We start from the raw sequence: 16,580 nt of genomic DNA, 5'->3' as shown, positions 1-16,580 counted from the left end.
GGGATTTTACAGAAAGAACCAAGAATATAAATCCCTGCAGTCACGAAAGCTTTAAATCGAAATTTCACTTTAAGATGTTTCTTGTTCATGTTTTTGTTTGTTGCGGTTGCACCCGATTCAAGAGCCGAATGGCTCACAGGGCTTTACCAAATAAATGAAATTGAAACTTGCAGGAGCAAACTCTCGAACAGATTTGACCTTCAGGCTCTCATCAGCAGAGTTGGACCTGTTAAACAGTTGCTGCCAGGTGGATTTCATGCAGTATAAAGAGAGAAACAACTCTATGAAACACAGTGTGCTGTGGTGGGGGATCATGGGTAGGTTTCATTATTCATTCTGTTTATTTGTACCTGAAACCTGGAATCAACATATGTACCACGAACTGTTCACTCAAATGGCTCAATTATCAAGTTTCTCAATCTTATTTTTAGTCTGGAGGATAGCGTATTTATGTCCGGAATTATTTTTTGCTCATTTCAAAATACCATTGCAACATTCCTTGTTGTAAAAACAACATTTAGAGCAATAATCTGGTAAAGAACAACAATAATATATATATTTTCACTGAGAAATACCTGGCTTTTAAGAAGGTCCTGTCGTTTGGGAAGTTTTTGCAAAATATTTTGCTGTTTTTTTTATTATTATTATTTGAAGAAAACTAGAGATCCTCAGGGGATAAAACCCACATTAATCTTCCATGAACGCTTCGTGGCTGCTGTTCCATTTTATTTAGTCGAATGGCGGCTGTTTTTCCACAAAGGCAACCCGATTCCACATTTTGTAATTCATGGAAGGACGCGACCGCCACAAGCCTCAGTCTACACGGTGGCGCAACGTGATAACGGCTGAGGTACAGCTGGGGGCATGGACAAATAACGATATAGTATACGAATTACGGAGCATGATGGTTAAAACATATAAGCAGAATTCCGCTGCATATTATTTGTCTGGAAAACCAAAAGGCTGATAGACTAAAATATATTCCGTTTTGGAGGTATAGAATGGAATTCTGATAATACATGTTTTATCCATAATGCTCTGCAACACGGAATGAGTTTGTCCGTGGAACTGTATTGTTTTTTGCATTTAAGATGGCCCCATAGTTTAGATAAAATGCTCTTGCCCATAAATATATAATAAACCATCATCATTTGTTTCTCAGAAGCCTGGATGCTATTGAGACCCAGAAGGTTAAAACTGGCCCAGAGATTGCTGGCTTAAACAAATACTGTTGGATAATTTTGGTCTCGAATGCTAATTCGCCAATGTACTAACAATGTATTTTACTTTTATGTTGAAGTACAGAACAGGTTTCTGCTTATATGTTTTGCCCATAATGCTCCACAACAATGCAGCATACATTTATTTGGATACCAGTCTGTGTGGCTCATGAATAACAAAAATAAACAATTTTGTAAAGTTTTTTGTCAGCAAAAATTCAGGCCAAAAAGAAATCTTCGCACTGCATGAATAATGTATCTCTTGTATATCACGTACATGTGTCTTGATTAGCTGAAATGGTGAGAAATGATGATTAAGGATCACAATTACAAATATGATAGGCAATCATGTTGGATAAATTGTATGCCTGATGGTGATAATTGTCACAAGGATTATGATGAATGGGCTTATAGTACATACATGAGCCAGATGCTATGAATACAACAGATGGAAATGTATGCTGTTCAACATGTGTGGGTGCTCACTTAAGTAGATGTCTCTAATGAGCACATGTGGTAAAAGTGTGTTTTTGTGACAAGGAATGTCCTTAACCCATTATATTCACTCACTAAAACGTACAGGTAAAACCCAACGCCCCTTCCACTGAGAACCAAAGTGAGGTTTGGCTTCCAAGCAATTGCATTAGTCGCTTGTTTAAAAAAAACATTTTAATGTACTGTTCTATGACTACCAAGCTGCTAGCAATTCATTACCAAAGATTTGCATACATTTATTCAGAATAAATGCATTGGAGCATTAACTAAAATATGCCACATTCTCATTATAGTAACAGTAATTTTTTAAATAAAATTTTCATAATTTGTACCATGCGTCTTATTGAATTTTATGTTGTTTTCATTACGGTCATGATTTGGTTTAAATATAAGAAAAATATATTAGTGTGCCACAGCTCATTTGACATATTTTGATGATGGTGAATGTCCATTCCACAAATTATACACGCCTTGGGAAACAATCACTCTTTTTGATTGTGACCGGCAGCCCGAATGCACTAAATCGCAAATGTGGTCATTTATCACGCAAGTCAGGTGTACACATAATGTGAAATGCCCTCAATATCCTAATTCTGCATGCAGTGCAAACATCGCAAGAGGCGGTGTGACCCTGAGACTGCAACTCAGAGTTGGAGGGTGACTCAAGCACAATGTTGGACATTGCATCTCTGGGACACTTGTTACTGTCTAAAGGAAATAGGAGACATTCATAAACTGTGAGCCCATTTCTTGAACTTTCACTGTTTTAGAAACGTATTTTGTATACTATAATCACTGAATTGATTATGATGTTTGCTTTAAATTGTCGTTTTGTTGTTTATTGTATTGCTCTTGTTAATTTTGCTTGTTCTTTATTAATTTTTTTTAAAAAAGAGGCAATGGCAAATGTAGTGCTGGATGGTGATTCTTATGGGGCAATGATAAAGAAAATTACGTTCTGGGGGAATCTAATGTAGTCTTTGTTGATGCATATGATTATTTATAGCTTTTATACTTATATTTTTGTTGCCCCAAAATATTATCATGGCTTCAGGTTCAGGATGACTTTCATCAATGACTTGTTGAGTAACAAGGGGGTGTTGAAGGTTGTTGAGCTGACTTGTGTCAACGTTTTGACTTCGTGGCCAGTGACACTATTACACAACTAGCTATAAATGTTCATCCAGAACAACTGTGAAATTTCAAGTGGCAGATGTGGCATATCTGGAATACTCTTCAAATAATCCCAAGTTGGATCTCGTTTTGAGTTTATCTGCAGAACTCTAACAGCCTTGATTGGTTAGTCTGCTCAAAAGCTTTACTGCATGCAGTCAGGCGTTGAGCACTGAAAATCTGCCAAAGGGAAACTTGTGTTCATCTCCGAGAGGACCTGTGCCAAAAGGTAGCTTGATGTTATTTTCTTATCTGCAAAACGAGCTCAGAAAATACTGTGATAACAGCATACATTTCTGAAAACTATATTTAAAAGTCATACTTTTCACGTAAAATTTGAGTTTACATCTGTTAAAAAGTGGATTGTTTGCATGTTTATAATCTTAAACTAATGTTTTTTTTTCCCCACATAAGATCATAATATTGAATATTAACTTTAATATATTTTTGAAGAGATTAAATATTTTTCTCAACCGGCAAAATATATACTAGAGTGAAATCTCATTACACTTCAGATTGATTCATATTTAAAATGTTAGTTATGCCACGTAATGAATTTATGTTGTTAATACCCTCAATCACCCAACACAGCCAAACAAATTGAATTGTCAATGTACAGGTGTTTAATGTACCAATTGTTATTGTTTCAGCTCAATGGTGAGTACTTTGACCAGATCCTTTTGTAGCCTAACTCAAAACTCATTCATGGTTCTTTATTCGAGCTGCAATAACCCATGTGTTAAGTACTTCACATTAACATGCATTTCAGAAGAGTATTGTAATTGCTAAATTCTGGTAGTTACTTTTGTATACAACTACAATGCATATCCCACCTCTTACCAGAATGGTAATGCAGCCAATGAAAGCTGCAGCTACACAATGTCTTTGTCAATGCCACCTTGCGAACAGCTCAAATCAATAGCTATGATGCCACAGCGCACGCCACTCTGTGGATCAATTTTACTTCTCAAAATTCTGTTTCTCAAGCCAAGGCAAACACGTATTACCGATTTCTTTAGCCAGTAGGTTTGCTAAATTGAAAAATGATGACAGCCAATGTGACAGGTAACATTCAAAGTGTAACAAGTAAAATAGTTGATAATTGTTTTTTTACCCTTTTATCTGGCAACAAAACTGACACCTTTTTTTTTACAAGGAGTCATGTTTGCATAGACCACAATACCTGCAGCCATAATGCAAACAAAAAACTTAACTCTGATAATATATGCACTGTCCTTGAAGTTGATTGGTCCACACCCGAGACAGCTTTCCTTAGAGCCTAGTCTCATATGGGTTCGACCAGATGACGCAAAAGGCGCACAACTCAAAGACAATGCACCATCAGAGTATGAGAGCTCGGGGTAAGCATTTACACCATTGGAACCTCATTTGCCAGTAGAAAAATATGATAAATATATGATTTGTTGCCAAATAAAAGGGTCAAAAAAACAATTATCATATTTTTCTACTGGCAAATGAGGTTCCAATAAAGTAAAATAGTTGTCATGTTTTTTGCTGTCATATTTTCTTGTACTCTTTCTTGCCATTTCAAATTAAAGTATTTTTTTTGGAACGAAATTTCACTCTAATTACTTTAGCCTGTCCAGTTACACTCTTGGCCATGAGAACAGACCGAATGCAATTGCACGGTGCTGGCTACATTTCCTTGCCTCTGATACCGGTAGCTGCCAATCTGAGGCCTAAGTATGGCTCCACCAGTAATAAATTACCTGAGAAATCATAATTACATGCTTCATTCTCAAAGGCAATTATAAGACAAACTTTTCATTTTGATTCCTAACTGTCTAGCAGAGACTCCTTGCTACGCATAAGGCATTGTCAATTTGTGTCATCTTCTTGGTTCTTTCGGTAAAGTCACGTAGAAGGGAAGTAATAAAATAATAAAAATAAAACATAATAAAACAATTCTCACGACGTTTCGGCCACAACGCAAGCAGCCATCCTCAGGCGAAGAATGAAACACCCCAAGCTTGGAGCGTATATTTAAGCTGGGTTAGAGGGGGGGGAGGTGGGAAGAAGAGCGCCTAAACAAAATAATTTGCATATCAAGAGGAATTCAGCATATGGAAAATGCGTAGGAGGTGGGCGGGGGGGGTTCTAAATCAATACTATGCCCGTGCATTATGCAGGATTAGCAGCATCAAAGGGGGGGGGGGAAGGGGGGGAGCATTAACAAAGGAAAGGAATGTTAATAGTATGTAGCTGTAGTTACTAAACAACCACGTAAAAAACTACAGTATAAACTGCATGACAAACTAAAGTATAAACTACATAGCATCATCAGTAAACTTACTATACTCTACAATAAGCTGAGTTACTAACAGTAAGTAATACATGAAAAATTCTACGTTGTAAAAAATTATATAATATGCTTCCATCTAAACTTTATTCTCTTACATCACACGCGTCTATACCGTACTATATACTTCCATAGGCAAAACCAACATTAAATTACATACTGTATTGCTATAAACCACCCTATACCTTATACATTTTTAATATAACACTATGTATTATTCTACCCACCCTAATGTGTATCAAAATGGTTTATTACGTCCTTCCAGTGATTGCTAAGCCAGAATCCATCTTCTCGGTTAAAATTGTCTCTGTGTTTGTAAATGTGGATCGCCTCATGTACGAATCTCTCATGATAGCCAGATGGCTTGCAGAGAACCTCTGTCTTGGAGAAGTCAATGTCATGTGAGCCCACTGAGTTGTAACAGTGATCTGCCACGGCTGAGGTGTTTGTCCTACAGTGTTTCAGGTCAGCTTTATGTTCACGGATGCGGTCCGAGACATGTCGTTTGGTTTCCCCAATGTAACTGCTACCACAGAGGCAACTTAGTTTGTAGACACCAGGGTACTGTATGTCTGGAACCACATCTTTTACAGACGGTACCAGATCACGGATTTTATGTACTGTGTTGAATCGGACCTGGATCTTGTGTTTAATCAGGATTTTGGAGATCTTTTTTGTGACCCCAGCAATGTAGGGTAAGGTGATGGTCTTGAAAGGCTCCATCACCTTACCCTACAGTGCTGGGGTCACAAAAAAGATCTCCAAAATCCTGATTAAACACAAGATCCAGGTCCGATTCAACACAGTACATAAAATCCGTGATCTGGTACCGTCTGTAAAAGATGTGGTTCCAGACATACAGTACCCTGGTGTCTACAAACTAAGTTGCCTCTGTGGTAGCAGTTACATTGGGGAAACCAAACGACATGTCTCGGACCGCATCCGTGAACATAAAGCTGACCTGAAACACTGTAGGACAAACACCTCAGCCGTGGCAGATCACTGTTACAACTCAGTGGGCTCACATGACATTGACTTCTCCAAGACAGAGGTTCTCTGCAAGCCATCTGGCTATCATGAGAGATTCGTACATGAGGCGATCCACATTTACAAACACAGAGACAATTTTAACCGAGAAGATGGATTCTGGCTTAGCAATCACTGGAAGGACGTAATAAACCATTTTGATACACATTAGGGTGGGTAGAATAATACATAGTGTTATATTAAAAATGTATAAGGTATAGGGTGGTTTATAGCAATACAGTATGTAATTTAATGTTGGTTTTGCCTATGGAAGTATATAGTACGGTATAGACGCGTGTGATGTAAGAGAATAAAGTTTAGATGGAAGCATATTATATAATTTTTTACAACGTAGAATTTTTCATGTATTACTTACTGTTAGTAACTCAGCTTATTGTAGAGTATAGTAAGTTTACTGATGATGCTATGTAGTTTATACTTTAGTTTGTCATGCAGTTTATACTGTAGTTTTTTACGTGGTTGTTTAGTAACTACAGCTACATACTATTAACATTCCTTTCCTTTGTTAATGCTCCCCCCCTTCCCCCCCCCCCTTTGATGCTGCTAATCCTGCATAATGCACGGGCATAGTATTGATTTAGAACCCCCCCCGCCCACCTCCTACGCATTTTCCATATGCTGAATTCCTCTTGATATGCAAATTATTTTGTTTAGGCGCTCTTCTTCCCACCTCCCCCCCCTCTAACCCAGCTTAAATATACGCTCCAAGCTTGGGGTGTTTCATTCTTCGCCTGAGGATGGCTGCTTGCGTTGTGGCCGAAACGTCGTGAGAATTGTTTTATTATGTTTTATTTTTATTATTTTATTACTTCCCTTCTACGTGACTTTACCGAAAGAACCAAGAAGATGAATCCCTGCAGTCACGAAAGCTTTAAATCGAAATTTGTGTCATGATCAGGGGCACAGCCACTGTGGGTGTTGTGGGTGTCCATGCACCCCCAATATTTGTAGTTTTTGTTAAATCCACTCACGTAATTTTTGACAAATATCATGATATTATCGAGTCCGAATTTGTATCCCTTCAACAGGGTGAAATCAATTCTGATTGTGCTGATGAACATTTAAATTAGGAATAGCGCACGAACAGAAGGCCCAGTTCTGTACTGAGTCTGTAGCCAGTATTTGCATAAACCTGCTCTCATTATAGTGCAGAATAACTAATCTTTTCAGGGAGGAAATGGAGGGCAAACTTCACGGATCTTATCTGTAATATATTATCCACTTTATCTCTTTCTCTGACCTCTCTATGTGCTATGGAGAAGGACGATTTCCCGAAATGTCACCTGTGAAATATTTTACCTTTTAAGGCCACACACAGAGTTGTCAATGAGTTGTGTTGAGATTGTTGCGATCTATAAGCCAAGAAATTTCCACCGGGAACTGATTGCGAGGAGGACACCCCAACTTCTAAAGTGTCATTGCAACACTGATAATGGCAACAGTATATCTTATTTTTTTCACAACAAACATGATATCCGAAACAAAACACGAAGGTCCTTCTGGTTTTTATTCTCTTTTCAATATATATGATGATACCTTTTTATTGTTTCCTCAATCTGAGCCTGATTGTGCTATCAGTGTCACGTTATGGGGCAAAATATCCCCTGGATCTCTCACAGAGCAGTCCAACATTCATTCCTGGAGAATGGCCCACGGAAACGGATATGATGGTACTACTTTCTGAGATCCCTTCAAGTGACGTTGGGTCGGCACAGTAGGGGGCAGCCCTTTCCCACTCATCCTGCGACAGAAAGACGTGTCTGTTACATGAAAGTAAAACCGATACTCTTAAATCTCAGACGTGGAAATTAGTCAAATTAAGTACAGAACCAAATTGAATGTACTATCATTGTTGACCATCACGTCACTACACGTGAGAACTTGGTTAAATCACTGCTGCTTGCCTGGATTGAATCGAGGTCACAGCACAGCCTGCTCAGTGTTGTGGCCTCTGAGCCAGTTGGTCACATCTCAAGAGGATTATTTAAAGGATTATATTAAACGGGAGGGAGTTTGGGATAAGAAGGATACGGGGCAAAGAGGAAATTGGAGAGGAAGAGCGATGTGGTAAAAGTGCAAATGGATATTTCGCAGAGAGAGAAGGAACAGTCAGTCATTGGCAGATGAGAATGGGGACTTATAAAGTCTAACAGGTGGGCTTTCGTGACAAATACCATCCATAATACAGGTTTGTTTGGGTGTCGTTAAACCCGCCACCACCCGACACAAAGCTGGCTGTTGCCTGATGAAGCTAGTTGTAATTAATGTTGAAACATCCTTCTCAAATTGTAAATGTTGTGGCGTTTCTCTCCAACACGCCGGTGCGCTGTACTAGTAACGAATTGGCATGTTCTGTTTATGTGACAAACCTTACTAATTGGCTGTATCGGGTGGTGGCGAGTTTATTTACGTGATCTAACCCCAAAAAAAACTTTATTATGGAGGGACTTATTAAGCCTGCACTTTAAGAGGGACTTCTAAACAGCCAAAATGATACCTACAAATAAATGGTACTGCCTCTTCAGGCATACATACCTACTCGTTTACATTATTCCAGCATCCAGCTCACCCACAACAACTCTCCACTTTGTGCTCCAGCCTGTTGACACACTGCTAGTGAAGAAACCCCTAGAGCCATGCATGTCATTTATTTCCGAGGCAAGTTACGGTCCAGGATAAGACCATGGTATAAATTGACAAATGTGCTCAATAAAGCTCTCTGTATATAAAAATAATAATAATATATACAGCTTTCAGTTAATGTTTCTTCATCAACGATTATCAAAATGTTCTCTGAAACTGGGGTTGTGTGAAATAACGAGTGTGACCTGGATTGTGTATGGCAGACACAAGTAAAACATGTGGCCCACGGACTGCCATTTATAGAAGTATTTTTGACACACACGTGCTCGTGGAATTTTATTTGTGTGGTTCATATGAGCAACAGTTACCCAAAATAAACGTGCGATTTACTCCGTGCACGGTTCCCGCGAACAAAATCTAAACACGCGTGTAGTTTGTGCTATCAATTTAAATTCTGCTTGGAGGACTCATAGTCAAATATTCCACAAATGAATACATGAAATATTGAGTTCAGAATTTTTTGTTAGTGTACAATTTTACAGATAACACTGTAAAATGTATTGCAAACTCTGAGCTCATACAAACACGTGAAAACTGGTTGTAGCATGCTGTAATCAGCCCCAACAGGCCAACATCAATTTTGCACAAAACTCACACTTTTTGTAAGGAGGGACAGAAAATAACACGCATGTGCTCTGGATATATTAAGCTGAATCAGCTCAGCCAGAAATATGGGACCATGTACGGTATGACAAGATGGTGAAGTACTGATACAGACATTACTTTTTTAAAGGATTTAATTTCTTCTGGCTGCACCAGCAGGTTGCTCTGTGCCATTTCCAGAGACATTTGCCAACCTTTTCCATATAAGTGAGAAATATTTGGCTCAGGGATAATGGATAATGCTGAATGTACATCTATTGATGCACAATCTGTCCCGACATAACAACACAGCGTTGGTTTCCAAGAAAACAGGTTGCAAGTAAACATAAAACTTGCCTCATTCTGGCTAGTAGCAACAATTCACATTACTTACTGGTACAGCAGGAAAATAAATGCAATACAAATATACCTCAATATATATTGCAAATTAAAACAATAATCCACAGTCCTTTATCATTCCACTACTGGATGAAAGCTTACCGACTCCACGTTGGCCATGGAGGTTGCTTGACCAGACCTTACGCTGATCACTGCAGTTTGGTGAAGGAGGTGACCAAAGACCAGCGCAGACGCCACTCACCACTGATGTTAGCTGTGGCTGGGAATGGAACTCCAATTGCATTGTTCACAACGCAATGCGTGAACTAGTGTGCCACCGTTCCCCCATTGATAATGATGACATGTGTCGATCTATCGCTGGATGAAGGTCTCCCCATGCCATGTTGGTCATAGCGTTTTCTTGTCCATGCTTCACCACGCTAGCCAGTGCAGGTTATTGAAGGTGGGATAAAGACGACCGGTTGAGATATAATTCACCAGCGATATTGGCCATGGCTAGTAATTTAATTCAGGTTGTGAGGTTTAAGATAAAAATGAAAAAAAATGCTTTAGGGTTGGGAAAAACTGGCAATCATGGACACACGTGCATGGATTCCTTCTGTTCCTAAGCATATGTTTATTGGACAAAAAAACACATTGGTTTATGCTTATAAGTGGATTGATCTAATTTTGCAAATCTTCTCAGCGGTAGCTTGTTTCATGCCCATGAATAATACAAATATAAATTGTTCACAATTTGCAAGCTGGAGACATATTACAAATAGTTCTACAACAGGTCACCAGTGGGCCATAAATATCACTACGACAGCTGGTGATGGAAATCAATTAACAAGATATGCCATCATTGCATAACTGCAAAAGATCAGCATTTCTGCAGTGCATCTGTCTTTGATCAGTGCTCTTAATGCAATGCTTGATTCTGCGGATGTGATAATGTTGACTCACATAGCGCACTTGAACGAGCAGTTTCGGAAGCAATGCATTACGTTCAAAGTCCAGATACCCTCCTCTTGACATTTTTAGTGAGTTTTAGTTTATGTATAGGGCTGGAGTAGCAGTCGCATTGACTTGTTATGTTTGGAGTAAATATGCGGGAGCAACCCCAAAACGGGGATTGGTAATTTACCACCCTAGTTGACACTTTACCACACAGGGTGACATGTGATGAGGAGCACTGGCTTAATTGCTGGACCCTAACCGTAATGCAAGATGCCACACACAGACACATTTAAAGCCACTGTGATTCATCGATTTAATTATAAGGTCTAGTGACTCTGAAAGCTTCAATTTGCAGGCAATCAATCATGAGGGAAAAACAGACTGAAGATTAGCCTTTTCTTATCACCTTTGAGACCTTTCTTTCGCACGGCCCTTGTTGTTATAGTCCGACAGGATTGAGCAGAAAATTCAGGCCACAAGCTTCAAAAGGCAAAGTGGTCAAAGCGTTCCAGTTTCAGTCCTAATACTCTAGCAATAAGCCTGAGGTTTAATAATTGTGCACCACAAGTATTCTTTCGGGAATGTAAATTCGACGTAGATTTAGATAGCAGATTAATCTAAGCTTAGGTAGACTTGATAAATCAAAGTGAAAAGTGGTGCAGTTTTGGAATTGGCATGACCTGGTGGTCTAGGGATTAAACGCATTAGCTTCAAATCCAAGGGTGTCTAGGTATATTGTTTGACAAATAACAAGCCTAGGTCTCTAGGTGATGTGTTTTTAGAGGATGTCCAAATGAGAATGGAATCTTCAAGAGAGGACATAATCATACATTTAAGTGTTTTGTTCTTGTTGCTGTACTAACGCACGACGGGATCATCCGTGTAACAAAATAAAATGCACTTACACTTAAAACGTAAGATAATGTAGGTAAATGTCCTCACACTTTGAATGTTAGCGAGGTAAAGGTGCAGCCCTGCAATTGCTTGCTCACACCACTGCCAGCAGAAGCGCCTCCACTTGAGGGAGCTTTACGGAACCGCTCGAGAGGGCCATTCGGCCTCTTCTTCTATGCTGGACAGACCATCTGAGAAGTGGTGAGAGTACCCGACCACGTGCTACCTGTGGTGAACTAATTCATACTGTTGGATGGACAATGGTAGCAGGGAGGGGTTCATAAATGTGCCCGTGGTTTCAACTGCCACACCGGGAGATCGAATCGGTGAGACCTCTGGATTGCAAAGTCGATACTGGAAAATTACAGATATGGCATGTGTGTTTACCGTAATACAACACAACATTTGTGCTCCTGATTATGTATATATTGTTTTGACTCCTAGCACATTGAAAAGAGGACATTATAGCAACATAAGTGAAGAGCATTTGCATGTGTGCTGACTCACAATTCCATAAACGCATCACTTTTTTGTACATGTCACTTCACTGTGCCATGACCATGAGCACATTCCATTCATTCTTTACTGGGGATATAATTGAAGCCGGTTAACCAGCTTATTCCAGCTACCGGCATGCACCGGCTTAACCTTCAAGCTTTTACTCGAAAAAGAGATGTTCGATAATCATATTTAAGGAAAAAAGCGCCTCCACGGACAGCATTGCTCGGTCGCACCGACTGGCCGCACACAAGCCAAGCGTGGCTCATAAGTCCAGTTCAGCTCAGTGTGGCTCTTTGCAAATCCTGCTGAAATGCTTCCGAAAAGTCAGATAAGTGAAGACAGGGACGTTTGATACAGCTGTCATTTCCCAACATGCTGATGACAGCCAATGCATATAGATGTGAAAAGATCTTCCCGACAGGACATCATTCCATTGTTTGTTTTCATTTTACATGGGAATGGTTTATGGTGCATCTGATATTAAATCACAGTATACCCTTGGCAGCAAGGCCACGTGCGCTTATATCCGAAGTATTGTTCTTGTTTCAGAAGTATAATGTTACCTGCCCAGACCTCTGTAATGTAAGCACGTGTTATTTGTACTGAACTGTGCTAATATAAGGTGTACTAATATTCAAATTCATTTGTGATTTATCTCCCTAATCTATTGACTGTACCGAGCGGTAATTACGTATTTAAAGTCCACAGGGCATAGTTTGATGATATGATTCAAGAGTACAGCACAAGCTGTATTGGAGCCTTACATTAATTAAAATGAGTCACTGCACTCTATTTCAAAATAAAAATCGTATGCAAAATTCGAATGAAATACATTTTGAAGCTCTGATTACGTTGCAGAAGGGCATTTAGATAACGTATATAGAGGACATACGTTACCATAAAAAGTAAGACTTTTCACTAATATGCAAATACAATTAAACGTTCAAGGTCAGAAAAACTCAACAATTAACTACTATGAATTCAGCGAGTGTATTTTTTTAATTGTGTGTGTGTGTGTTGCCTTTAAGCCTTCCCTGTAACATTCTGTCCCAGGACATATTCCAGAATACGTATTCAATTATACGAGCACTAATCTTAAACCATAGTGACATGATGAGCCATGGTTGAGGGGGGGGGGAATTAGCGTTCCAGGGCAGTGTGTAGTAGACTCGCATACAAGCACATCCAGAGGAAAAAACTCATCTCACAGCCTCGTGCTTAGAACACGTGGCAGGTGCTAAACACGCAACCCTTCTGTAATGTCGAGATCTGATGGGATCTTGCTCATTTGTGGTGATTTGGTCATAGACAAACGTGACTGTCGTGATAGTTTGATTGTATATATATATTTTTTTACCAGGTAAGGGGCACTGAGCTATATAGCTATTTTTCAAAATCGGACTGGCCACAAATGATAGCTGAACAAAGTGGCTTATCATGTGGAAATGTATAGCAGCCAAATACTCTAAAATAATGTTTCTAAATGTAGAGGGAACATCCGGAGGATCTGGAGAAATATCCACGCGACCACGGGAAGAACATGGAAACTCCAAATATACAGGCGTCAGAGTCGGGATCGACCTCACGACCTCATGTATAACAGGCGAGGTAATCCACATCTCGCCACCGTGGCGATGTTATCCACGCAAACTTGTCTCTTACTTTTCATCCCCAACGTGATTGCATGCCCATATTCAGTGACTAAAAAGAGCATAACAATTAGTCATACTCCATAAAGACACGCGGCAATATGATGTTACGCGTGACAATCTAATAAACCTACAAATATGTTTCCATGTAGTGAATTTAGATGTTGGACGCTGTTAATTTGTGACATGTCCATTTTTCTTTTGGCTTCAAGGTGAGAATGCAAATGACCCACAAATAAGTGAGGCACCACAATGAATGCAAATGGTTTATTAAAATGTTGCAAAGCTTGAGGAAATCTCAAACAAACACTTACAGCACGTTAATTTCAAAAGCGGTGTTTCCTAGTGTGTAATTCGATACTGCGCAGTGATGTGTTTGTACATGAATTTCAATAACAAATCATATCCCGTTTCCTCGTTGAGCTGTGGACGACTATCCTTATTCATGTACTCCTACATCATCCTAACACAATAAATAAAAAAAGCTATAACAATTTACGGAGCTCTGTGAGTCCATGGCTAGATAAAGGCCTTCCCATGCCATGCTGGTCATGGGGTTTGCTTGAACATACTTCATCACGTTGGTCCATTGCGGGTTGGTGAATGAGGGGGACCCAGAACCGTGTTAAGATATCGCTCACCACGGACGGCAGTAGTGGCTGTGAATCAAACTTAAGTCATCAGGTTCATACCAGAGTGCGTAGGGCTGGAGCACTCTCATGTCATCAATATCGTCATCATCCGCGTTATTGTTGTTATGTATGCGCCGAGGGATCTATGGCTGAGTGCTATTCTACATCTCAGTGGATGGTGGAGCAGCCTTCACACACATCAGCATGTGCGTGTGTTCGTGTCTGAGGATGGGATGAGAGTTTGAGAGGTTGGCTCTCAGTCCGTAGGCGGGCCGAGCGGGCTGACGTCACTACGCTCGGCCCCGATTAACGTCTGCATTTCCCCAGCGATTGGATTGGCCGCAAGCTTCCGAAATGTGTTTTTTTCGGAAGAGCCACGTAAGATCGGAATGAAACCAAATTCTGCATGAATTGAGTCCAAAGAGCACACAGAGATGCACATGGCTCACAGCTGCCAATGGAGATTACCACTGCCCAATTATCATTTAAACAATTACTTTTGTAATTGCATGCAGAAACCTTTAAATGCTAACTTTGGCTGCTTGTGTGTTGTTCGAATGTTTTCTTCTCAAAACGTGTTCATTGGTTTGTCTGTTTTTTGCTGTTGTAATAAATGTTGTTGAGCAAAGGCCAAAAATCTCAAAATGCCAAAATGGCCAGCAACAAACAGCACTGTTGTATGTGTAATAGATAATATGGAAGCACTTTGGGAAAGAGACGACAGTATGAATTTACAAAGTTGAGCAGCGTGTGGAAATAAGCAGGAAGATAGGGTTTTTCTACCTGCATTGTATTGGTGTACACAGTATGGATGAGGTGAAACGGTCATGCTGGTAGGCCAAACCATTTTTCAGGTATAGTGCACATGAAGCTGTAAACAGGCTGCATAGCAAATACGTTGGGATTGGGTACTTTGCACGTTCCTGACCCTGCCGTGGCTACACTAGTGGCACGAGTGTCCCATAAAATTGGGTTGGGACACTCTGGACAACTAATCCGGTACCTGCACGTACAGCAGCCACTGTGTGACAAGTCAGAAGGCATGGCCCAGTAGCTTGTCGCAGCCACTCTGGTTTCAAATTGCTCACAGCTGCCGCGAGGGCACTGCAGGCATTGGAAAATGTCAGCTTGATAGCTGGAGGTAAATCACAGCAAATTGCGGTGCAGATGTGAGCGATCAGGTGAGCTGTGCACAAGAGATATGGCTGGTGAGCAAACCATCAGGAAAACAGCTTATGTGACTTTGTATGAAGGAGCTATATCCGTTTCGATATCCTTCTCCGATTTAGACTTTATCCTCTCTGGATTTGGTAAAGCAACGGTGGATGTGGTTTTTTATTGTCATCGTCACCGTGATTAAAATATATAGTGATACAATTCGGTATTGCTCAATATTTGGGTGATTATTTTGAATTTCACGAAGTAAATTCCATGAAATAAATTTTCAATCTGGCATCTATACAAGTTGTTATCAAATATTTATTTCACTATCCCAAGAGGCTTGCAGACAAAGTACATGTGCTGAAAGTGCTCGTCGCATTGACGCATCCATTTGTCAGGAAGTCCTTCATATTAAGAAATACCTAAGTGGTTGCTCCCTTGCCATGACAGTGCCAGTGCTTCGACTGTATTCTCCGCATTGTAAGATGCTCCGGAAAGTAATACACACCCAAATCTTGTGCCTGATCTTAACAAAAATAAAAAAAATCTGGTCACACTCACACACACCTTCCAAGCTATAATAGCCTACGTTTTAAACCATACTTTTACTTTAAACTACACACTGAAACTGCATGTCATAATCCACAAAATAAAGTATCTAGTTGTGCTCATATGACTTTTGGACATTCAAAGCTACATTTCATTACATGCAGGTAATGTGATAGATGGAGAACGAGCTGAAGGATGCAGATGAACCCTTTTGACCAACAGCTCCACATGTATTCTGGTGGTAAGATAAGGGCCCAAGAAATAAGTGCTGAGGTACGAGGATAAAAGCCACTGATCCCTATCCTATGCAACCTGCTTAACCTGTATCGCAGCTGCGTCTGTTTGTTTTTTACTGCTGCCCTGGGTCTCATATCCTAATTTAGAACTCTGTACATTCCTCATGACCATTAAGTAC

This window comes from Lampetra planeri, chromosome 9, assembly GCF_965212315.1.
Source record: "Lampetra planeri chromosome 9, kcLamPlan1.2.h2, whole genome shotgun sequence".
NCBI classification, from domain to species: domain Eukaryota; kingdom Metazoa; phylum Chordata; class Hyperoartia; order Petromyzontiformes; family Petromyzontidae; genus Lampetra; species Lampetra planeri.
This window is presented reverse-complemented; position numbering follows the sequence as displayed.